Raw genomic sequence first — 25,860 nt, forward strand, 5'->3', positions numbered from 1 at the left:
TCAGAGAAAACACGGCTGACCTAAGAAAAAAACAGTGTCATTTTTTAAAATCATGATGGAAATGGAACAACTGAGGTCAAGATGACAAATGGAGCCACACCAAAATAAGGAATGACGGCGGGCTTCGCTAAAGGAACGCGACGAGGAGACTGCACCAACGAGCAACTATTTATTCTCTGAGAAGCTAATCAGAGAGTGGGAGAAGTAATTCCGATCGGAGCATTGTCATTCCGGGCTAATCCCTCATCACGGTATTTCATCAGGTTTTGGCATTTGGCTATCGCGTTAATTAAGCACTGGTGCTCCCCTCCACTCGACTGGACCCGGCATTAGTAATCGCACAAAGTTGATCATGAGAAATCGGCACCGCTTTCAAATATCATCTCACTTTCATATTTTCCTTCCCCTTGTGTCTGTCTGTCTGTCTGTCTGTCTGTCTGTCTGTCTGTCTGTCTGTCTGTCTGTCTGTCTGTCTGTCTGTCTGTCTGTCTGTCTGTCTGTCTGTCTGTCTGTCTGTCTGTCTGTCCGTCCCTCTTTCCCTCGTACCTTCCTCCCGCTTCCATCACTCCCCAGCCAACGCCCTTCTCTTGTGTGTGTATATATATGTATATATATATATATATATATGTATATATATGTGTATATATATATATATATATATATATATATATATATATTTTGTCCATCATGGTGATGCGGGGAGGTAGTACCTTCCACTCCATCACAGGTCCCAGATCAGATCCCATGAAGTGCACCGCTCTTGACCTTACCTGCCTATGGCTCTGTGTAATTGGGCATCGGAGCAAAGGCAGCCTGTCTCACCCTCCCTTCTTCACTCCCTCCCTTCTCCTAATCACAAGAACAGGAGTGTGTCGCTCAGTACGTTATCCTCCCTCTCTCCCTCCCTCCCTTCTCCTAATCACAAGAACAGGAGTGTGTCGCTCAGTACGTTATCCTCCTTCTCTCCCTCCCTCCCTTCTCCTAGTCACAAGATTAGAGAGAGAGAGAGAGAGCGAGAGAGAGAGCAAGAGAGAGAATGATGACTAGGTAGAAGAAGACAATGGGGCACATTCATTTCTATGAAATGTTTTACATTGCCGATCCCCTTCTCCTGTCCCATAATGCACCTGGTTTTGAACATGACAGGGTTAGGGTCTTGGATTTGGACTTGGTCATTCCATTCTCCTATACCATGAATGGAAAACAGTGCCTAAATAACTAGTTAGAGGTTTGAGGCATTGTAAATCACTCGTGTTATGTTGTTAGTTTCCTTTTCAAAATCATCTGCTCAGGAATCATTCATCTGGAATGAAGATTCTGTACAGTGCTGAAAACTATTGTTAAAGTGGTTGTGGAATTAACATTCTTTCAGTGCAAAATTCCTATTATCTTGATATCATAAAATAGGCGTATGTATAACAACCATGAGTATATAGAATATCACTCACTTAAAAAAGAAAGACACTGATTGTGTGTGAATGATGCATGATGGGTATTGTACACAGTCTATCTTATTCATGTATACATCTTCACAGCTTTTTGTTTTCTTTTATGAAGATTCAATGTTGAATAAAAAAGACCATGCGAAGACTGATAAACACACACAGCCTGTGAAATATTCAAGTCTTGTCCTATTTACACAGACTCTGCTGCATCCAGAGCCACAGTTCCATGTGTTTTGTGTGATATACCGGGAGGCGGCGCTGGCTCGTGAGACCCGATTGGCGCATACATTACGAGTCAAATAGAATTTTTGGAAGTAGAGTAAACATACTAAGTTTGCCATCTTTAAAATGCGTCGAGAACCACAGTCAATTGACAAGGGCCAGACAAAAATAGACCAAAAAGTGTTACCGCCTCTCTTTAGCGCTGTGTGAGTTTTGGCATTCGCCGTCTCTTGCCTGTCTGTTGATGCCGTCTCAAGTCCGACAAGGAGAATGCGGAAATCGTTTGAAGTTTGTTCCCCGGAACCTTCTATCATCCGCCCGAGGATATTTGTCAAGTTGTTCCACCTTTCTGAGTCGTGTCTAATGGGGAAAAGATAACACATTTGTGTCTATTTGGTGTTGATGTGTTGACGTATGTATACCAGGGTTGTGTGAAGCAGACTGGTAAAGGTAGCAAATTTGTCTGGCCTTGTTTTTTTGGCACTGGTTGGCACGAAAGTGGGCCAAGCACTTGATTCGAGTCCAAGTCATGACAAGGAACACTTCATCAGTCTTCCCCTCTGACTGGTCTGTCTCTCTTTCTCTCTTTTTTTGTATCTCCCCCTCTCTCTTTCCCTCCCTCACTTTCTCTCGCTCTTCCTCTAGGGCTCTTTTCCTCCCTCCCTCTCACTTTGTCTCCCCCTCTCACTTTCTCCCTCACATTCTCATGCTCTTTTCCTCCCTCCCTCTCACTTTGTCTCCCCCTCTCACTTTCTCCCTCACATTCTCATGCTCTTTTCCTCCCTCCCTCTCACTTTGTCTCCCCCTCTCACTTTCTCCCTCACATTCTCATGCTCTTTTCCTCCCTCCCTCTCACTTTGTTTCCCCCTCTCACTTTCTCCCTCACATTCTCATGCTCTCTTCCTCGCTCCCTCTTAATTTGACACTTGGTCTCTCTCCTCCTCTCTCTCACACTCCCTTTCTTACTAACTCAACATTAAGCAGGTTTCTAAGCTCGAGCTCAAGCTTGGTCCCTTTCAGACAATTTTTGTGATCTCAGTGCGGTTCGCTTATTTATTTGTGCAGTGTGAACACTCCAAAGGAACTCAGACCCCTCAAAGAGCCCCTGAACCAAACCGAGACCATCTCGAGAGGTGGTCTGAGTTCGGTTTGCTTCAATTCCACAGTCCAGTTCCCTTTTTAAGGACAATGTGAACACAAAACTCCCCAGGTTCGTTTGTTATTATTCCCGCACCACACACTAGACTAATGCAACACCGTTTCACCTGCCATAAACCCTCACGTTGGTGCCACAAAATAAAAAGAAATGTGTGCTGTTTGTGGATATTGATTAGCGATTGTCAAGGACGCACAGAAATTTGTTAATTTGTTTGCAATATGTGATCTATAGGCTAAGAGCTTCATAAGCTGTTTATTGATTGTGGGGTTTGAATAGTGTGAGAAGACAATATATTTAGTGAGAATCACAACATAGGGTAGAAAATATTTTCTAGCTCTTAAAGGGGCAGTAGCCACTCGGCACAGTGGTCTAAGGCACTGCATCTCAGTGTTTGAGGCGTCACTACAGACACCCTGGTTCAATTCCAGGCTGTTTCACAACCGGCTGTGATTGGACAGTGCACAATTGGGCCAGTGTTGTCTGGGTTTGGCCGGTGTAGGCAGTCATTGTAAATAAAAAATTGTTCTTTGTTCTTAACTGACATGCCTAATTAAATAAAGGTTAAATTATATAGTGTATATGTTTTTTTAATTACAAATATTCGGCAGTCATTCTATTGCTATTTATTCTGTTGATTACAAGATCACAAGATCGGAAAGATAGATATACCTACTTACATTTTGGAAGCTAATAAGATTCTGATTGAATGGCTTGTAAAAACCCAGAGTGCATGTTGGAAAAAATATCTTGGTTCCTTTCTTTACAAAAAAATGTTTTACCCCCCTTTTTCATGGTATCCAAATGTTAGTAGTTACTATCTTGTCTCATCGCTACAACTCGGGAGAGATGAAGGTCGAAAGCCATGCTTCATCCGAAACCCAACCCAACCAAGCTTCTTAACACAGCGCACATCCAACCTGGAAGCCAGCCGCACCAATGTGTCAGGGGAAACACTGTGCACTTGGCAGCCTGGTTAGCATGCACTGCACCCGGCCCACCACAGGAGTCGCTAGTGCACAATGAGACAAGGATATCCCTACCGGCCAAACCCTCCCTAACCCAGACGACGCTAGGCATATTATGCATCGCCCCATGGACCTCCCGGTCGCAGCCGGCTGTGACAGAGCCTGGGCGCAAACCCAGATTCTCTGGTGGCACAGCTAGCACTGCAATGCAGTGCCTTAGACCACTGTGCCAACATAGCAATGTGAATACAAAGAGAACCGGGTTCTTTAGCTTCTTTTTTTTTTTTACCCCGGAGTTCACTTTAAAGAGGAATGAAATTCTTTTAAAGGGACTATATGTGAAAATGCCCTAAACCTCTTATTTCATTGGTTAATTAAACCCACTCTCTCACATGATTAAGACAAGGCTACTGAGACTCATCAAGCCCCAGGACAGGGAGTGAGTGATGATATGAAAGAGAGAGAGCGATGGAGAAAGAGAGAGAAAGAGGGTAATAAATAGAGAGAGAGAGTGTGAGAGAGAGAGGGTGAGAGAGAGAGAGGGTGAGAGAAAAGGAGGGGGAGAGAAGAGGGGAGAGAACTTCGGAAAGGGATTCAGCTATGTTGTTACCCATCCTTTTTAAGTGGTCTCGTCTCCATTGTTCTCCTTGTTTTTGCCTAATTCTGTTAGATAACTCTCTCTCTATCTCCCTCGCTCTCTCCCTCCTCCGCTCCCCCTGCCCACTCAGCAAACGGCTAGTCTTCTGCTCTTTATTTCTAAAAGAGTGGTGTGACTAACACACACACTCTCACGCGCACACACACACACAGCTAAGATCTCTCCTGTGTGGGAGAAATGTGCTGCTTGGAACAGGCTAATTTGTTATTGAGAGGGATGAGTGTGGCCGGGAGCCAAGACAATGGGGTAGTGAATAGTGAGGCTGCCAGGTTACACCCAGGTTACACATCATCTTGTTTTTGCACACAGGTACTCATACAGTAAACACGCGTGCGCACACACATCAGTATAGGAAATACTCATATGGAAAATCTATTTGCACACATACAAACGTACATCACTCATGCATATGGGATGCATACGCATGCATTGGTGCGGCAGGGTAGCCTAGTGGTTAGAGTGTTGGACTAGTAACCGGAAGGTTGCAAGTTCAAATCCCCGAGCTGACAAGGTACAAATCTGTTGTTCTGCCCCTGAACAGGCAGTTAACCCACTGTTCCTAGGCCGTCATTGAAAATAAGAATGTGTTCTTAACTGACTTGCCTAGTTAAATAAAGGTGTTCTCAACTAGCCTACCTGGTTAAATAAAGGTGTTCTCAACTAGCCTACCTGGTTAAATAAAGGTGTTCTCAACTAGCCTACCTGGTTAAATAAAGGTGTTCTCAACTAGCCTACCTGGTTAAATAAAGGTGTTCTCAACTAGCCTACCTGGTTAAATAAAGGTGTTCTCAACTAGCCTACCTGGTTAAATAAAGGTGAAATAAAAATATAAAAAACAGTCTGACTAACTGTCACTTATGTGCAACTGTTATGTGTCTAACATGACATATGCACACACTCAAAAATGTCACATGATTAACACCTAAAGATTCATAAACACATTATGAAATCATTCAACCATGGACATAATAACATTTGTCCATTACATTGTAGATACCAGTCACTCTTTACTCTTGTCTTTCAATCTACTCCCAAAGTTTTCAGCTGAAAAGTGCCTCCGTCTCTGTACAGATGAGATGTTTGTCTTTCACTTTCATGCCGAGTGTGAGGTGATGCAACTCATCAACCCTTCCCTGTAACAGCTAAGAGCAGGAGTGCTCCTCAACAGCACCGTATCACAACCCAGAATCTCCCACTACTGGATCTGAAAACCCATTATCCAACTCCCACATGTCTGAGCCCCTTTGATTTACATGAGGACAAATCCAAACGAGAGCGAGTGAGTCTTGAGCGCTCGGTTACAGATATACAGTCCCTTTTTTAAGAGGAGACTAGAGAGAGGAGGATAGTTATCGCAGGTGAGGTGAGGCAGTCACGTTCCAGTGCCCTCCCAGGCCCCAAAGTGGGTCACAGGAGTGCAAGGTGACATTCTTGAAACAACAGCACAGACTAGTGGAGGTGGTGAGCTACTACATGTAAACAACTGTGTGTGTGTGTGTGTGTGTGTGTGTGTGTGTGTGTGTGTGTGTGTGTGTGTGTGTGTGCGTGTGTGTGCGTGTACATTTGCATGTGCACATTCATTATCCTGCTCGGAATTTGCATGACCCAAAAACGCCCTACCTATCCAAGTTCCTCATAAATCAAACACAGTCCTATACCCAGCCGGTTCAGTTCCTTTGTCAAGCGAAGGTAATAAATTGATCCCCAGACGGCTAATAAGCAGTGGCATGGGGCAGCGACTTCCCAGGATTTATGCTGCTTCAAGTAGCTTTATATAGATTTTTCAAAACAAATCTATTTACTTTTTTCAGGGTACTCCCAGAGCTCAAGTGATTTGAAAGGGGGTAGACTTTGGGTTTGATGACTCAGAGGGGTAATGCATTAGGACAATAGGGGAATGGAGGAGGAAAGCCTATGAGGAAGGAAAGAATAATAACTGAATTATGACAGTGTTTGATTGAATCACGTGTTTTCAATATCACTCAATCTCAATCTATGGATTGAATCACATTCTTGGGCAGAGTTCCAATTCTATCACACTGCAAAATTATTTACTTCCTTGTCTCCTTCCTTCCTTCCTTCCTTCCTTGATTCCTTCATGATCACTGATCTAAAAATAGCATATGCGTGTAAACAATATCCCAGACCCCCTATGCAGTCACTTTACCTGTCAGTGGTCGTGAAGGAAAGGAGACAGCGGAGAGGTAGCTTTCTGAACAGCTTTGCATCTCACGTGCCAGAGCGAAGCCTTTTAGAGGAAACTGAAACAGTCTTCTTTATGACATAGGTGATATTATGACAGGAAATTGTCTTTTAAAGAATATGATCCACGATATTATCTTCTGCAAAGTTGAATGGAAAAGAAAGAGGGAGTGAAGAGAGAGAGCAAGAGCGAGAGATGGAAGAGAAAGTGAGAACGGAATGGGATGTTGAGTTTCGGAATGGGATGTTGAGAGCCCCGATGCCAGACAGCCGTGCCCTCCTGTCCTTTATCTAATACCTCTGCTTTGGCCTTAATGTGTTTCTCTCTCTCTCTCTCTCTCTCTCTCTCTCTCTCTCTCTCTCTCTCTCTCTCTCTCTCTCTCTCTCTCTCGCATGCCTGCTTTCAGCACACACAGAGAATGTGACATTTGAATGATTGAGATCACATTGGCTGAGTGGATTATGATCCCCTTTTGGGAGTGTGGTCTTAAGCCCTGATGGAGAACTCTTGCTGATGGAAATTTTATGGACGGAAGGGGGAGGTGGGAAAGTGATGGTATCAAAGCTCCCACCACCCCTTCCTCCTTTTATCTGGTCGGTAACACAACCCTCAGAGGTGGGATGCCCCATCGGCGCTAGTTAATCCCTACGTTCTGGGAATGGGGGGGAGCGAGAGAAAGAGGGGGAGGGGGGGGGGGGGGCGAGAGAGAGAGATGGAGAAAGGCACAGGGGTAGATCGAAGTAGAGGTGCTCGGCTGAAGCGTGCCGCTACATCGGGAGGGGGCTAAGAGAAGCAAGCTGCCAACAGAGCAGTGAGCTGCCTTTTTAAACGTCAGATGAGATCAAATCAAAGAGCTAGCCTTTTGTACCGTGCTGTTATCGCCTTACCTTGGAGATAAAGCTATATACATCTGCAGGCCTTGAGCAGCACATTGTCCAATTCACACAAGTATGCCTAGGGATGCAGGTTGTCAAATACTTACCGGAGGACATTTTAATTCAAAGGAAATAAGCCTAACATCTGGTGTGTGTGTGTGTGTGTCCGTCCGTGTGTGTGTCCGTGTGTGTCCGTGTGTGTCCGTGTGTGTGTGTCCATGTGTGTCCGTGTGTGTGTGTGTGTGTGTTGTGACCAGGTGTGATACAACCATATTAATCAGGATCTCTAAGATATTTAAGCTGCACATCACTCTACTTTCCACCCAAGTCCTTGCATTTCCCAGTTCTCATTTCTCATGAATGACATTGAGCATCAACAGTGGAACTAACCTCATTGATGTCCATTGATCTGACGTGTGATTCACAGAATCCCACTAGATTTAAATGTTTATGACGTAGTCGTGCGCCACAGAGCCAGCTGTCGGGGGTGAAAACCGATTGAGAGAAACCAACTCCTTCCTTTCCTCTGCTTGCTTTCATAGACTTGTTTGAGCAGAGCGCTGACAAGCAAGCCTAAGTTTCTGACAGAATGGTGTCAGCTAAAACTGTGATGTTTCCGCTCTCACAAGTGAATAACGTTCGTTGCACCTGCTGCTGGCAACACAGCTCAGCACAGCTCAGACAGGCTGTTTGCAACTCTGTGTTGTAATTAGATGTTTTTGGTAGTGCTAGGGATAGTGGATATGTTATTTGGTAGTGTAAGCATAAATGGAAGCTAAGCGGGTGTTTGGGTGTTTGCAGTAGTACTTGTGATCACCCTGGGATGTTTGTATCTAACTACAGTATGACAATATAATGTTTGTTTTACTTGATTGTCATTGAAGTCAAAGGGATATTTGACTCTATACTCCAATCTCCTTTGTCATTATAATCAGAATGTCATCAATGGATAATCTTGAGCATCCTTCTATTCGATTCATATGTATCTGTAATAAACTTGAATTATGATGTTGGTTTCCTTGAGTTGATTGAGATTTAACTCTCTGTCCGGCATGACGGGCAGCCCGGAACGTTAAAACGTCTTTTTGACCATATTTGTTCGCGTGACCTGCCTTTTTCGACGTGTACTAGGATATGAGCATTTGATTAACCTTCCTTCTCCCCTCACAGTGGTTTTTATGAGCTGACCCCGGTGCTTCAGCGTTACTTACAGTTATGGGAAGGTCATAAATGTGGGATTTATGTTTCAGGTGTGGTTGGGAATGCTAGTACTTTCTGTCAGAAATAGAGTAGACATAGTCTCTGTGTGGTCTGCCGCATACGTAATTTGCTGTGTGTGTGTGTGTGTGTGTGCGTGTGTCTGTGTGTCTGTGTGTGTGGTTTTTGATGACTGACTGCTTTCAAGCTGTTTGTCTCCTAAGATGAAAGTATTGTACTTCTGTCTATGTTCAGAGACATATTCTATACATTTTGCATCAGGGGTATATATATATATATATACAGTAGGCCTAGTTATGTTCCATAGCCACTGTTATCAGTAGATAAAACATGTTTTACAAATTGAGATAAAGATGTTGCACAGCCAAGTAAAGAGGCTATCCACCTTTCTTCACCTGGGGTGTATTTACGAGGAGCCAAACAGAAGAAAACAGGTCAAAAAAGGGGAGGATTTACCTTAACTTGACCAATAAGCAACTCTCATTTTGTTGCAAAATGTTGTTTATTTGTTGTTTTTGTTTTTTTACATTGTGAACTAATGAATACACCCCTGCTTCTCTATATTGATTGTGATGTGATTTCTTCTTGGAAATGTACTTAACTTTAGGACAGCTAAACCCTTGTCTTTATGATGAATGGATACTTCTGAAAACTAATTACATGCGCATTATCTAGCTAGCTAGTAATTAACAATATATTACAATATTCTAGAAGTGTTAAATATCTAGCATTAGCTCGTCAATTTGCAAAGAAGAACTTGGCTAATGTTAACGTTGTTAGCTATGTTGGCTAATGTCGTTACATGTTAGCTAGCTAGCTATCTAACTTACTGCTCGTGCAGTCCCTCTGCCACTGTCTTTCCTATCATGACAACACCTTCTCCTCTAGTTGGTCCACATGAATGGTGAAGTTCTTAGGAAAGATATTTACTAAGTTCCTAAAAAAAACGATGAATTCCTAAGAACATTTTGAGGAATTGCACTTACGAACAATCTTATGAATTTCTTATTTTGTTCCTTAAACTTCTTACGTTTTTTTTTCGGAAGTAGTGTTTTGGGAATCCGGCCCCTGTACTTTTCAGCACTGCGCCTATCTGCTATCACATTGCTACGGTATCAGCTAACACAATGCTGTGACACCTTACAACACAACCCTACCAGCTCATAGTTCTGAACTACACGATTTTGGTGCTGAAATTATGGGTGTTTTAATTGCTATAGACAGGAGATCATTAGCATAACTTCTTGGGTGGCTGGAGCCATGTTTCTCTATGTCATTAAGCTAATTATACAAGCTAATTAATCAGTATGCTCCAATGCTGGGCGTGAGAAGCACACTCTGCCACTCCTTGTTGGCTTGAATAATGAAGGAAGTGATTTTTAGAAATCTTTAGAACCTACTTTGATCTTTTGGAGAGTAAACAGATGATTTTCCAAATTAAAGTACTGGTAAAATAGACTGAAGGCTCGGTGTGGGTAGAACACAAAGGACACAATACAAGCCGGGACTGAATTATTCCCCACCATTTGGTGTGTGACCGAGCGTGTGTGTGAGTGTGTGTGTCGTTGGTGAGGAAGAGCTCTCTCTCTGGTCCTCCGGGGCTCATCTGTGTTCCTTTACTTCCCCATTATCTCCCAGCTGTCGATCGCTACGCGGCTGAAGACAAATCAATTAAGACTACTCACAGACAGAGGGTGAGACGGAGAGAGGAAGAGAGAAAGGATGACACTGAGAATGGAGAGACTGTGTGTATGTGTTACAGAGAGAGAGAGAGAGAGTTGGGGCTGTGCTTGTTTACAAACCAACAAACAATGCAAATAACACTGACTGTACAGTATATGGAGAAAACTCACTATATAAATATTTGTGCAGGTATTTTGGGCGGACACCGTAATGAACTTAACCATCCTTCCTATCATCGTCCTGCTCTAAACTGGCATAGGATCTTTGTATTTTGGTGTGCTCTACAATCAGTGAAGCAATGAACTTCAGTATTCATGTTTACTTGGTCAATAGTATTTGGTTGTGTCTCAAATGTCACCCTGTTCCCTACAAAGTGCACTACTTGACCAGGGCCAATAGGGAATATGGGATGCAGCCTGTGTGTGGCATTGACAGCCTCCCCATGAAGATGTCACAGATGATCATATTGCCACATCTATTGTCATCACATGGTTGGTTCTCAGTGGGTATTAACATTGACAGTCGTTTAGTGATGTCACCTAAATCCTTACAATCATCTTCTTTTCCAGGGAAATTCCGAGGAGTTCAGATTCCTTCTGGTCCGAGGCAGCATTGGTATCAAGTGTTCCTAACAGGTAAGAGCTATGCAGATCAATGATACATTCTCTTCATCCAAATTAGCTTTATACTACGCTGAATAAAATGTGACCAACCACCTGGATTCGGTCATATGTATCAACACTGCAGTTGAGGTACAATGGGAAAGTAATTCTGCTTTGAAAGTTGATAAACTTGTAACCCCACTTTTGAGAAGATGGCCCATGAATGTTTTGGTACACCTACTGGAGAGTTTTGTCTACACCCATTCAGCATTGTTCACACCCTCTTAAGCCTTAGCCACACCCATCTCTTTAAGGATTCACATATGTGACTCTTTTCAGGAAACTAGGCATATGTCGCACATCACTACTTCACAGGAGAGCCATTTGTACGTAAACTTTTTTTTAAATCAAAATGCGTTTTTTTGGCAGAAATGCCTTCTGGAACATGTGAACTTTCATGTGACTTAATAACAAACTTGGATGCCAACTGTAAATACAAATAAATAAAAAAATTATGAGCCTGGTTGGTTTAGCCATGATTGGTTGAGATAATTAATAGGCTTGACATGCCGAGAGAGGTAGGTAATCCTTTCTAACACAGGTTTTTTGAAAGATGTATCGTAGAACTGCACAGTGTTGCACTCAAATTTCTGTAGGACAATAGTTTTGAAATCAGTGGAATGCCTGGTGGAATTAGAGTATGTATGATAGCAGAATATTCTGGCGTTTGATTGCTAATATGGAGAGGGAGTCGAAAAGAGAACACAGAATGTGGTTGTATTAAACACCTGTCTACATCTATAAACTACGAGCAACCATGGCATCCATGACAGAGGGAGAAGCATCCATCAAATCAAATCAAATTTTATTTGTCACATACACATGGTTAGCAGATGTTAATGCGAGTCGAGCAAAATGCTTGTACTTCTAGTTCCGACAATGCAGTAATAACCAACAAGTAATCTAACTAACAATTCCAAAACTACTGTCTTATACACACAAGTGTAGGGGGATAAAGAATATGTACATAAAGATATATGAATGAGTGATGGAACAGAGCGGCATAGGCAAGACACAGTAGATGGTATCGAGTACAGTATATACATATGAGATGAGTATGTGAACAAAATGGCATAGTTAAAGTGGCTAGTGATACATGTATTACATAAAGATTTTTTTACATTTTATTTCACCTTTATTTAACCAGGTAGGCTAGTTGAGAACAAGTTCTCATTTGCAACTGCGACCTGGCCAAGATAAAGCATAGCAGTGTGAACAGACAACACAGAGTTACACATGGAGTAAACAATTAACAAGTCAATAACACAGTAGAAAAAAAGGGGAGTCTATATACATTGTGTGCAAAAGGCATGAGGAGGTAGGAGAATAATTACAATTTTGCAGATAAAGACTGGAGTGATAAATTATCAGATGGTCATGTACAGGTAGAGATTTTGGTGTGCAAAAGAGCAGAAAAATAAATAAAAACAGTATGGGGATGAGGTAGGTCAATTGGATGGGCTATTTACCGATGGACTATGTACAGCTGCAGCGATCGGTTAGCTGCTCAGATAGCAGATGTTTGAAGTTGGTGAGGGAGATAAAAGTGCAGTAGATGATATAGAGTACAGTATATACGTATACATATGAGATGAATAATGTAGGGTATGTAAACATTATATTAGGTAGCATTGTTTAAAGTGGCTATTGATATATTTGACATCATTTCCATCAATTCCCATTATTAAAGTGGCTGGAGTTGAGTCAGTGTGTTGGCAGCAGCCACTCAATGTTAGTGGTGGCTGTTTAACAGTCTGATGGCCTTGAGATAGAAGCTGTTTTTCAGTCTCTCGGTCCCAGCTTTGATGCACCTGTACTGACCTCGCCTTCTGGATGATAGCGGGGTGAACAGGCAGTGGCTTGGGTGGTTGTTGTCCTTGATGATCTTTATGGCCTTCCTGTAACATCGGGTGGTGTAGGTGTCCTGGAGGGCAGGTAGTTTGCCCCCGGTGATGCGTTGTGCAGACCTCACTACCCTCTGGAGAGCCTTACGGTTGTGGGCGGAGCAGTTGCCGTACCAGGCAGTGATACAGCCCGCCAGGATGCTCTCGATTGTGCATCTGTAGAAGTTTCTGAGTGCTTTTGGTGACAAGCTGAATTTCTTCAGCCTCCTGAGGTTGAAGAGGCGCTGCTGCACCTTCTTCACGATGCTGTCTGTGTGGGTGGACCAATTCAGTTTGTCTGTGATGTGTATGCCGAGGAACTTAAAACTTGCTACCCTCTCCACTACTGTTCCATCGATGTGGATAGGGGGGTGTTCCCTCTGCTGTTTCCTGAAGTCCACAATCATCTTCTTAGTTTTGTTGATGTTGAGTGTGAGGTTATTTTCCTGACACCACACTCCGAGGGCCCTCACCTCCTCCCTGTAGGCCGTCTCGTCGTTGTTGGTAATCAAGCCTACCACTGTTGTGTCGTCCGCAAACTTGATGATTGAGTTGGAGGCGTGCGTGGCCATGCAGTCGTGGGTGAACAGGGAGTACAGGAGAGGGCTCAGAACGCACCCTTGTGGGGCCCCAGTGTTGAGGATCAGCGGGGTGGAGATGTTGTTGCCTACCCTCACCACCTGGGGGCGGCCCGTCAGGAAGTACAGTACCCAGTTGCACAGGGCGGGGTCGAGACCCAGGGTCTCGAGCTTGATGACGAGCTTGGAGGGTACTATGGTGTATAAGGGTAAGATGCTTTTGATAGCTACATTTTCAGATATTACACCATTCAATTTTTTTCAAAAAGTTGTTTTCATTTCAGGTTAAAGCGTACTGTTAGCTAGCTGGCTGGCTCACTAGCTAACGATGCCTATGTGTATGAGCCATTTGCATTGCTAGTTATAGCCTAATGTTAGCTAGCCAGCTAACATTGAACCTAGTTGGTTTGTTACCTGCAGATTCATGCAGGGTAGTAATGTTATGAGTTGGGATTATGGTTCAGTGCTTAGCTAGCTAACTAGCTACATGTCTAAACAAAAGACTCCACTATGCAAGTAACCATTTCAATAGAATGTTCATTATGTTACTGCGACAACTGTCGATAGACGTAGCTAATACATTTGCTCTGGCTATCTACTCCGATTTCAGAGCATTCTTGTCAAGTGTGCCAGAGTGCAGAATAACTGAGTAATTTACGAACGCTCAACACCCGTTGAATATGTCCAGTGTCAGTAAACATTGGCAAAAAAGCATAATTAAATTGATGCCAGCAGCACAGTTAGAGTTAACCACGCTCTAGATAAGAAAACAGCCTAACCGGCTCTGCTAGGGCGAGTAAAATGGTCAGAGTAAGCTGTTCTCTCATTTGTGTCTGGAAGTAGCTAGTGTCACAGGCCGGCTCATAGCCTGTGTCAAAAATGAGGGGACCCGAACAACAGGTATAGGCCATTTCAATTTTTTTCCTTATTGTAAGCAAAACTATTAACTTTAAACTAAGAAAAAGGAATGAGGTGTGGAAATATCATAATGTAAGGTGTATGTAAAGTACATGGATGTGTGAATCTGTGTGTGTGAATGACTGAGTGAAAACTATGCAAAACTACAAAAGAACAAACAAAACAGGTTCATACCTGGAGGAGCAGAGAGAGAGAGAGAGAGGTGATTAGTGACAGTTTAAATAGTCTGATCCCAGTTAACTCCATTCACTAACGACCATCCTCTGCCCGCAGGAGGAACCGCCCCTGCAATGCAGAGGAGGAGCCGTGACACTAGCAACCTAGCCAACATTAGCCAATTACATTCGGTGCTTGATTGCTTTTGTTAGGTCAGAACATTCGGATCAACTCTACTCCTCTGTCAGAGCATCTAGTGTGCGCTCTGAATGCTCCGAGAGTGGAATGCTCTCAATTTACGAACGGACAATCTGACAACGCTCTGAGATTACGAACTTTGAGTGCACTCTGGCACTCCAGATAGAATTTACGAACCCGTAGTATAAACCAGCCTTCTGTCTTGAAATCTTTGGTTGTTTAGTACATGGCCTCATATGAGGCCATGTGCTAAACAGAGTGAAGAAGGTAATGTAGTTAACAACCAAAGATTTTAAGAATAAAAGTGGTGAAAGTAGTTTCAAAAAGTAGTAGTATAAATACACTTTATCATATATTCTAATCTGACCTTGGTGCAGGTCATGTTGTTCTTCAAATTACCGTCTCTGGTAAACAAATACTATATCAAATAAAACGCTTATTTGTCACATGCACAGGATACAGAAGGTGTATACGGTACAGTGAAATGGTTACTTGCATAGTGGAGCCTTTTGTTTAGACATGTAGCTAGCTTGTTAAACAATGAACCATAATCCTACCCGTACTACCATGCACCATGCATGAATCTGCAGGTAGCCTAAATTAACCAACAAGGTTCAATGTTAGCTTGCTAGCTAGCTAGTATGCTTGAACTTGCAATGAAAACGACTTTCTCACCAAATTTGAAACGTATTATATCTGAAAATGTAGCTAGACTCTTATCCGTAAACATAGATGAATGCTTCTGCCTTTCTATCATGCATGCCATGGTTGCCATTAGTTTGAAGATTTCATCTGGAGACAGGTGTTTTATACAACAGCCTTCTGTGTTCTCTTTTCGACTCTCTCTGCATTTGGCAATCATCTCTCTGTTTCCACTGATTTCAAAAAGCGATCAACTTCTTAACCACCGTTTATTCTCCATCACTGTCATCAGAAGACTCTACAATGTCTGGTTCAATGAAAACCTTTTTACCTAAATCAGGGATTTCCTCATCGTCTGGTACATTTTTAGAGTCAGTGAGAGTCAACATGGCACGATCGTCCTCCAGAAAATAGTCCATCATAACTTTTTCCCACTGATCTTTGTCGATAGCTCCTGTTAACTTTAGGGCAGCAATGTTGAGAGCAGTAGCAACACTTTATCAGTTCTTCATGATATCTTTAAAAAAAGCTGTGTTAGAAAGGAGTATCTACACATACTGAGCAGCTCATGTTATAGACAGAAGCATGCTACATGGCAGACCAATCTGAACTCGGCATATCCAGCCCATTAATTATCTCAACCAATCATAGCTAAACCAACTAGGCTCGTAATTTACCCATTTTATTCGTATTTACAGATGACATACACATTTGTTATTAAGGCACATGAAAATTTGCATGTTCCAGAAGGCATTTCTGCCAAAAAAACATTTTGCTAAGACCATTTTTTGTTGAAATGTTCAAATGGCTCCACTTTGAAGTAGTGACGTGCGACATACGCCTAGCTTCTTGAAACAGGTCACAAAATTTAAACACAACATGTAAAGTGTTGATCCCTTGTTTCATGGGCTGAAATAAAATAACTCAGACACACAAAAAGCTTATTTCTCTCTAATTATGTGTAGCAATATGTCCAAATGAACTCACAATCGCAGACCATGTGTAACCACGCCAGCCCAGGACCTCCACATCCGGCTTCTTCACCTGCGGGATCGTCTGAGACCAGCCACCTGGACAGCTGATGAAACTATGGGTTTGCACAACTGAAGCATTTATGCACAAACTGTCAGAAACCGTCTCAGGGAAGGTTACCAGCGTGCTCTTCGTCCTCACATAGGTCTTGACCTGCCTGCAGTTCGGCGTCGTAACTGACTTCAGTGGAAAATGCTCACCTTCGATGGCCACTGGCACGCTGGAGAAGTGTGCTCTTAAACCGATGAATCCCGGTTTCAACTGTACCGGGCAGATGGCAGACAACGTGTATGGCGTCGTGTGGGCGAGCGGTTTGCTGATCTCAAAGTTGCGAACAGAGTGCCCCATGGTGGCGGTGGGGTGATGCCCTGGATCGACGTGTACGACAGCGTGTTCCAGTTCCCACCAATATCCAGCAACTTCGCACAGCCATTGAAGAGGAGTGGGACAACATTCCACATGTCACAATCAACATTCCGTTCAACCTTTTTTTTTTTTGGTATCTGTGAACAACCGATGCATATCTGTATTCCTAGTCATGTGAAATCAATAGATTAGGGCCTAATGAATTCATTTCAATTGACTGATTCCTTATATGAACTGAAACTCAGGAAAAATTTATACAATTGTTCCATGTTGCGTTTATATGTTTTCAGTTTTCAGTTTGTAATCATGTTTGTTGAAATGTCAACCCTCAACCAATGCAATATAATTGCAAATCACTAAATTACATGGGGAAATAAAGTGACAACAGTGCATAGGTTGTCTTATAGATGAATCGTCACATCATAGAGATGAATCAACCAATTTACTTCAAAATTGTTCCCAATAATAACAGCTGTACTGTACTGTATACATGTATATCATACAAACCAGTTTAGCTAAACACCACAGATAAAGCATGCTAGCAGCACCCCCCTCAGGGGCAGCAGGCCTATTGCTGTTCCAGCAGACAGTTGCTCCTCCCCATACAGTCAGTCATATTATATGAATACACTGCTGATGGAATGGAAGCCTATCTCTACTATTCACACATGGTGACTGGTGGGGAGAGGAAATGTTGTAGGACAGGCTATATTTATGTAGAGCTTACAGTGGTGTGTGTAGAGAGCTAGTTGATACATGCACACACTCAGACACACACACATAGACACACACGCACACAGTATCACAGTGCGTCTCATCCAGAGTTGTGGATTCGAGTCACAGGACTTGAACTTGAGTCTGACCCATGTCAATGAGCAGGGTTGGGGAGTAGCAGATTACATGTAATCCGTTACATGTAAGGGATTACAAAAAACAGTAACTGTAATCCGTTATGTTACCAGCAAAAATATTGTAATCAGATTACAGATACGTTTGAAAAACTAGAAGATTACTTCGAGGATTACTTTTAAATTCAGAAAGGATGTTTTCTGAAAAGAATATTTGACACTTCACTGTTTTCTCAATGACATTCAAATCAGCATTGAAAATAAGGTGCAAGTTTAAGTTTGTTCCACCTGAGTGGGTCTGACCACAAGTCAGAGACCACTATGATGACACACCAAATGTGTTTGATGGATCTCGGGAAAAGAGCAGGAATAGGCTTTTGTAGGCTACAGTCCAAGCTATGTCTTCCGATGATACGACTGCTGTTGGCATCCAAAGATGATCCAACTTGAATAAACGCTTGGAGGTCAGGATGACAGCAGTGGTGTAGTCTAAGGCGATACGGATATTATTGATATCTACATAGCACATTGATGTGAATCACACTGCTGCTCTCATTTAGCTATTTGCGCCTTACAGATTGTGGTTGTTGTGGATGTCTGTTCACAAATCTAAATGTGTATTTGAACCCAATATTAGTTGAATTCAAGACTTTTAAGCTGCCTATCAATCATTGCTTTTGAAACTATTGGACAGCCAGTGAAAAATGCGTTCTTGCAACAGCTGCAGAGTGCGGATCCCAGCCTATGGAATAAAAGTGGTGCATTTATCTAATTCATGATGATAAAAAATAAATTCATAGGCCGAATGGACACATGCTTAAACTCGCACACTTTTGATAGACTTAAAGGGGCAATCTGTAGTTGCTACATCCACTTTTGGAATTAGAAATGATATATTTATATACATTGATTCTTGAAGAACATATAAATCCCTCATGAGCTTAGTTCAACTGTCACACTCCATGAAAACCCAAAATATAAGCTTGTTTTATTCCAATGTTTGTAAACATTGTAAATGTAAACAAACACTGTATCGCCTTATAACATGGTAAAAACCATAATGTTGATATCATGGATGGTCATTCCTTGCGTCCATAGCTCTGTCTATTAATCTGAGAGTGGTTACATTTCTCCATTCCCATCCTTCAGCTTTTTACAAAAACAGAGGCGGGGCACCCATTTTGTTATTGTTTCATCTGTGGATTTTCCCTTGAAACAGCTGCATATTATCAAGATATCAGTGTCACTATAAAAAATGTAAACTTCGGGCCTATAGCAAATGGCATACATTTTTCACATGTAAATAGCACATTTCAGTAATGCTCAAAGCATGCCATTCCATGAGCGCAGCATTTATTTTTCAACTTGAATCAGTGAGCCCAATCAGTCCTCCATGACAACAAAATCATAAACAACAGAGTAAGGCTGGCTGATAAGTCCTTAGTTTTGGGGTCATGCTCAGGTAAAATAATTTGACTAATCTATACTTCCATATTTCCAAGTCCTATTCTTGAAGATCAAGGACTATAGCATTTATTGTAACGAGCACATTAGAGGCTGCTGCCCTATATACATACACTACCGTTCAAAAGTTTGGGGTCACTTAGAAATGTCCTTGTTTTTGAAAGAAAATCATATTTTTGTCCTTTAAAACAACATCAAATTGATCAGAAATACAGTGCAAACATTGATAATGTTGTAAATGACTATTGTAGAGGGAAACGGCATATTTTTTGTATGGAATATCTACATAGTCTTATGTAGATATTACCCATTATCCATTATCAGCAACCATCACTCCTGTGTTCCAATGGCACGTTGTGTTAGGTAATCCAGGTTTATAATTTTAAAATGCTAATTGATCATTAGAAAACATTTTGCAATTATGTTAGCATAGCTGCAAACTGTTGGTCTGATTAAAGAAGCAATAAAACTGGCCTTCTTTAGACTGGTTGAGTATCTAGAGCATCAGCATTTGTGGATTTGATTACAGGCTCAAAATGGCCAGAAACAAAGATCTTTCTTCTGTAACTCGTCAGTCTATTCTTATTCTGAGAAATTAAGGCTATACCATGCGAAATGCCAAGAAACGGAAGATCTCGTACAACACTGTGTACTACTCCCTTCACAGAACAGCGCAAACTGTCCCTAACCAGAATAGAAAGAGGAGTGGGAAGCCCCGGTGCACAACTAAGCAAGAGGACAAATACATTAGAGTGTCTAGTTTGAGAAACAGATGCCTCACAAGCCCTCAACTGGTAGCTTCATTAAATAGTACCCGCAAAACACCAGTCTCAATGTCAACAGTGAAGAGGCGACTCTGGGATGAGAGTTGCAAAGAAAAAGACATAGCACAGACTGGCCAATAAAAAGGAAAGACTAAGATGGGCAAAAGAACACAGACACTGGACAGAAGAACTCTGACTAGAAGGCCAACATCCCGGAGTCGCCTCTTCACTGTTGATGTTGAGACTGGTGTTTTGCAGGTACTATTTAATGATTCTGCCAGTTCTTCTGTTTCTCAAACAGTGTAGTTTGAAAAATATTTTTCATGTATGAATGAATGGTGATGAAATATCATGAATAATTAAGTCTGATTAAGATGAATGTACCAACGTAGGAATGGATGTGGAAATTGCCTTTAATATTGTAAAAACTGTTTATTGGTTGTAATTGCCAATTGGGTAATTGTATGGACCTGGGAGGGTTTTGTTTGAGTTCCTGTTAGACAGATTAAATTTGGTTTCTCAAGGGGAGGCTTGACTCGAGACTCGACCTGTTCGACTTGGGTCTCGACTTGAGATTTGGAGCTTATAAATTGAGACTTGCTTGTAACTCAAATAATAGTGGCTGGAATAATAGTGTCTCGAATAATAGTGAGCCGAGGCAGTTTCTTCCTGTCCTCGCCTGAGGGTCCCAAACCATTCCCTTCCCTAGAGGTGCCTCCTACCCAGTGAGCTGAGAACTCTACCCTTCAGACAGACAACCAACACTGCACTACTACACTGCCTGTTCAACTGGACTGTTACTGTGTATGTAAACATGACACATTATGTAAGCTTTCTCCTCAAAAAAAAATCACACAACTTCATTAACCAGTGACGCACCGATATGACATTTTTGGCCTTTACCGATATCCAATATTTTCCTTGCCAAAAAAAGCGATACCGATAACCGATATTTTCATATTTTAGCGGCCTTTTAAGCATTCTAGTACATTTAAATAGTTAACACACACACATGGACACAGCGGTCTAAGGCACTGCATCTCAGTGCAAGATGCATCACTACAGTCCCTGGTTCGAATCCAGGCTGTATCACATCCGGCCGTGATTGGGAGTCCCATAGGGCGGCGCACAGTTGGCCCAGCGTCATCCGGGCCGTCATTGTAAATAAGAATTTGTTCTTAATAACTGACTTGCCTAGTTAAATAAAGGTTACACACACCACACTGACCGAAAAGTAATTTTGTTGAATTTACATATGTCCCCATTACCAGTAAACAAAATCAAAACCTATTTCTTTCACTTACTTGCTGTGTCGTTTCGTTATTCATTTGTTGAGTCGTTTCATTCTCAACCAGGATTGCAATGGAATGCCATTTGGGTCTTTGCGTGTCAAAAAATATACTATTTAGCACTATTTGACGTGTCAAATAACACTATTTGATGTGTCAATTAAGCTTCAGGACCTGAATATGACTGCACGTCACATAATAATTTAACGCATTCAAAATTTTGTATGTAGTTATTACACATTGATTACACTATCACTCGTGTTTCATATGTCACAACAATTCATCAATATGTATGCTATGATGCTGGTAAAGTTGTCTCACACACATACAATGCTGGTCATAACAAAACCTAGCTTGCAAACATTGTTCTTCCCTAAAAACATAGCAAAACAACATAATCTGTTTCAGTAGCTATAGTTATCTAGCTAATAATATAGCTAAGTGTCATTGTCTAAAATAACCCTAATTTTAAGACTGTTCTTATTTGATTAATGGTGGTCGGACCCATCTATGTGAAGCTAGCCACAATAAGGATTCGCCACAATGGTGGACTTTGCGGTTAGCCTTCAAAATGAAAGTATGGTATAATTCTACTATTTGTATTCATTTGCTTTACTGTCAATGACATACTTTTATTTTGAAAGCAAACCGCAAATTCCACTATTGTGCCTAATCCTTATTCTGGCCAGCTTCACAACAAATAACCCAGTCCTGTCAAGCCTCACTAGCCAGATGAAGCTAGCTGGTTGCTTATAATGTTAGCTTTGGGCAACAGGGTTAAGTAGATGGCTAGCTATTTATTTTCGTGAACTGAAGTGCGATTTCAATATTCGAACAACAAGTGGCAACCTTGCTAGTACTTACTCACAAGGATTCCTAAATCATTGCTAAGATGAATGAAAATGACTGCAGTTTCTACTGGTCATTGTTTTCAGGCTGGTTGTATTGGTGCTAGCTAGGTACCAAGCTAAAGCTAGCTACCCCAGAAGTTGTGGTCAGACAAATTATGCTTTATTACCAATGCGGTATTGTAAAGACATCGTTCGTGTCCGGGGTTGGGTTTGCTTATTTGCAGACATTTTTGTACAGCTTTGACAGTGCTACTGTATCTTTTTTGACACACAAAGATGCAAATGGCGTTGAAGCCATGTATGTCATGAAGCTAATAGCAGTGATGCTATTACTGTGTAACTCCGGTTGGGCAACATCTGAAAAATAGCGCACTTGGTAGTATATACCGGTGCTCGACCAGTCGGCGAAAGCCAACATAACCCACGACAGAGAACGGTTGATTGTCAAGGGAAATTAATTCCATTATCTTGGCTTTAATGGATGTCGCCTTTGAGTTGTCTCGCTGAAATGTTCGCATTCTTTCAAATGACTGTTCAATCCACACAGCAGACATTGTGTGGTTAGGAATGCTGGGTTAGGTTAGGAATGCTGTGTTGCACATGTTGGGCAAAATTTTACGTGTGGTCATTACCTCATGTACCTACGTTATATAGGTATGCACGGTAGCTTTGACTAGACATCGGCCGAAACCGATGTTCACATTTTTTCTATTATCAGCCGATTCCGATATGTTCACCGATATATATCGTGCATCCCTACCATTAACACTTTTGTGATCAGTTCATAATGTAGGACCATAGGCCATGTTTTTGAATAGACTGATACCTTTTATTCACAATATGTATATTAGCGCGTCAGGGAGCAAACAACTCTACTACTCACCCCCCTCAGTCTAATTAGGCCATTCAGAACACACCATAATCCACATTTTAACAATCCATGCGCATTATGCTTTCATCAAAACCCATATCATCAATATGCATCATCCTATCCATGGCCATTTGTCAAAGATCAACAATATATTGTATTTATTGACACCGGCATTCTTATGAATGATGAATGATGAATGAATGATTTAATATGATATCTTATTAACATGTGTTCTGTTAATATGTCCATATTTATGGAAGTGCCTAGTGGTTGCATGGATAGGATATTGTTGTTTGTGCCATTATACATTATACCTCAGTATTTGTATAATTCATTTTATACAGTCTTTTTCAATAATCTCAAATCAAATTCAATTTTATTTGTCACATGCACAAGTTGAGTCAGTATGTTGGCAGCAGCCACTTTATCAAGGGTTCCAATCATTTTGGAGACTGGATTTGCGTTGCATCTAAGCAGTGTTCGGTTTCATGGTTTCATGGCCTTGAAGTTACACAAGTTCAAAATCAAATCAAATCAAATGTATTTGTCACATACACATGGTTAGCAGATGTTAATTTTTATTTTATTTATTTATTTATTTTACCTTTATTTAACCAGGTAGGCAAGTTGAGAACAAGTTCTCATTTACAATTGCGACCTGGCCAAGATAAAGCAAAGCAGTTCGACAGATAAAACGACACAGAGTTACACATGGAGTAAAAACAAACATACAGTCAATAATACATACAGTCAATAATGCAGTATAAACAAGTCTATATACAATGTGAGCAAATGAGGTGAGAAGGGAGGTAAAGGCAAAAAAAGGCCATGATGGCAAAGTAAATACAATATAGCAAGTAAAATACTAGAATGGTAGTTTTGCAATGGAAGAATGTGCAAAGTAGAAATAAAAAATAATGGGGTGCAAAGCAGCAAAATAAATAAATAAATAAAAATTAAATACAGTTGGGAAAGAGGTAGTTGTTTGGGCTAAATTATAGGTGGGCTATGTACAGGTGCAGTAATCTGTGAGCTGCTCTGACAGTTGGTGCTTAAAGCTAGTGAGGGAGATAAGTGTTTCCAGTTTCAGAGATTTTTGTAGTTCGTTCCAGTCATTGGCAGCAGAGAACTGGAAGGAGAGGCGGCCAAAGAAAGAATTGGTCTTGGGGGTGACTAGAGAGATATACCTGCTGGAGCGTGTGCTACAGGTGGGAGATGCTATGGTGACCAGCGAGCTGAGATAAGGGGGGACTTTACCTAGCAGGGTCTTGTAGATGACATGGAGCCAGTGGGTTTGGCGACGAGTATGAAGCGAGGGCCACTATTAATGCGAGAGGTAGCGAAATGCTTGTGCTTCTAGATCCGACAATGCAGTAATAACCAACGAGTAATGTAACCTAACAATTCCAAAACTACTACCTTATATACTACACAAGTGTAAAGGGATAAGAATATGTACATAAAGATATATGAACGAGTGATGGTACAGAACGGCATAGGCAAGATGCAGTAGATGATATAGAGTACAGTGTATACATATATATATATATATATATATATATATGAGATGAGTAATGTAGGGTATGTAAACATTATATTAAGTAGCATTGTTTAAAGTGGCTAGTGATATATTTTACATCAATTTCCATCAATTCCCATTATTAAAGTGGCTGGAGTTGAGTCAGTGTGCTGGCAGCAGCCACTCAATGTTAGTGGTGGCTGTTTAACAGTCTGATGGCCTTGAGATAGAAGCTGTTTTTCAGTCTCTCGGTCCCTGCTTTGATGCACCTGTACTGACTTCGCCTTCAGGATGATAGCGGGGTGAACAGGCAGTGGCTCGAGTGGTTGTTGTCCTTGATGATCTTTATGGCCTTCCTGTGACATCGGGTGGTGTAAGTGTCCTGGAGGGCAGGTAGTTTGCCCCCGGTGATGCGTTATGCAGACCTCACTACCCTCTGGAGAGCCTTAAGGTTGTAGGCGGAGCAGTTGCCATACCAGGCGGTGATACAGCCCGACAGGATGCTCTCGATTGTGCATCTGTAGACTTTTGTGAGTGCTTTTGGTGACAAGCCAAATTTCTTCAGCCTCCTGAGGTTGAAGAGGCGCCGCTGCGCCTTCTTCACGATGCTGTCTGTGTAGGTGGACCAATTCAGTTTGTCCGTGATGTGTACGCCAAGGAACTTAAAACTTACTACCCTCTCCACTACATTCCCATCAATGTGGATAGGGGGGTGCTCCCTCTGCTGTTTCCTGAAGTCCACAATCATCTCCTTTGTTTTGTTGACGTTGAGTGTGAGGTTATTTTCCTGACACCACACTCCGAGGGCCCTCACCTCCTCCCTGGAGGCCGTCTCGTTGTTGTTGGTAATCAAGCCTACCACTGTAGTGTCGTCCGCAAACTTGATGATTGAGTTGGAGGCGTACATGGCCACGCAGTCGTGGTTGAACAGGGAGTACAGGAGATAACTCGCACCCTTGTGGGGCCCCAGTGTTGAGGATCAGCGGGGTGGAGATGTTGTTACCTACCCTCACCACCTGGGGGCGGCCTGTCAGGAAGTCCAGTACCCAGTTGCACAGGGCGGGGTCGAGACCCAGGGTCTCGAGCTTGATGACGAGTTTGGAGGGTACTATGGCGTTAAATGCTGAGCTGTAGTCGATGAACAGCATTCTCACATAGGTATTCCTCTTGTCCAGGTGGGTTAGGGCAGTGTGGTTTAGATTGTGTTGTCTGTGAATCTATTTGGGTGGTAAGCAAATTGGAGTGGGTCTAGGGTGTCAGGTAGAGTGGAGGTGATATGGTCCTTGACTAGTCTCTCAAAGCACTTCATGATGAAGTTTTGGTTGCAGGCCGTGTCAGTGGCACTGCATTGTCCTCAAAGTGGGGAAAAAATTATTTAGTCTGTCTGGGAG

The 25,860-nt window shown here is 42.0% G+C and overlaps 1 protein-coding gene across 30 annotated transcripts in view; it reads left to right on the plus strand.

Annotated features, from left to right (window-relative positions):
* Positions 1 to 25,860, plus strand: part of LOC109897033 (receptor-type tyrosine-protein phosphatase delta) — a 593,471-nt gene that overhangs the window by 203,381 nt on the left and 364,230 nt on the right. For all 30 annotated transcript variants that reach the window (XM_031832363.1, XM_031832396.1, XM_031832394.1 and 27 more), the window contains exon 5: positions 10,998 to 11,063. The gene's annotated coding sequence lies outside the window, so the exon portion shown is untranslated. The remainder of the gene's footprint in view (positions 1 to 10,997; positions 11,064 to 25,860) is intronic.

This window comes from Oncorhynchus kisutch, linkage group LG9, assembly GCF_002021735.2.
Source record: "Oncorhynchus kisutch isolate 150728-3 linkage group LG9, Okis_V2, whole genome shotgun sequence".
Taxonomy (NCBI): Eukaryota; Metazoa; Chordata; class Actinopteri; order Salmoniformes; family Salmonidae; genus Oncorhynchus; species Oncorhynchus kisutch.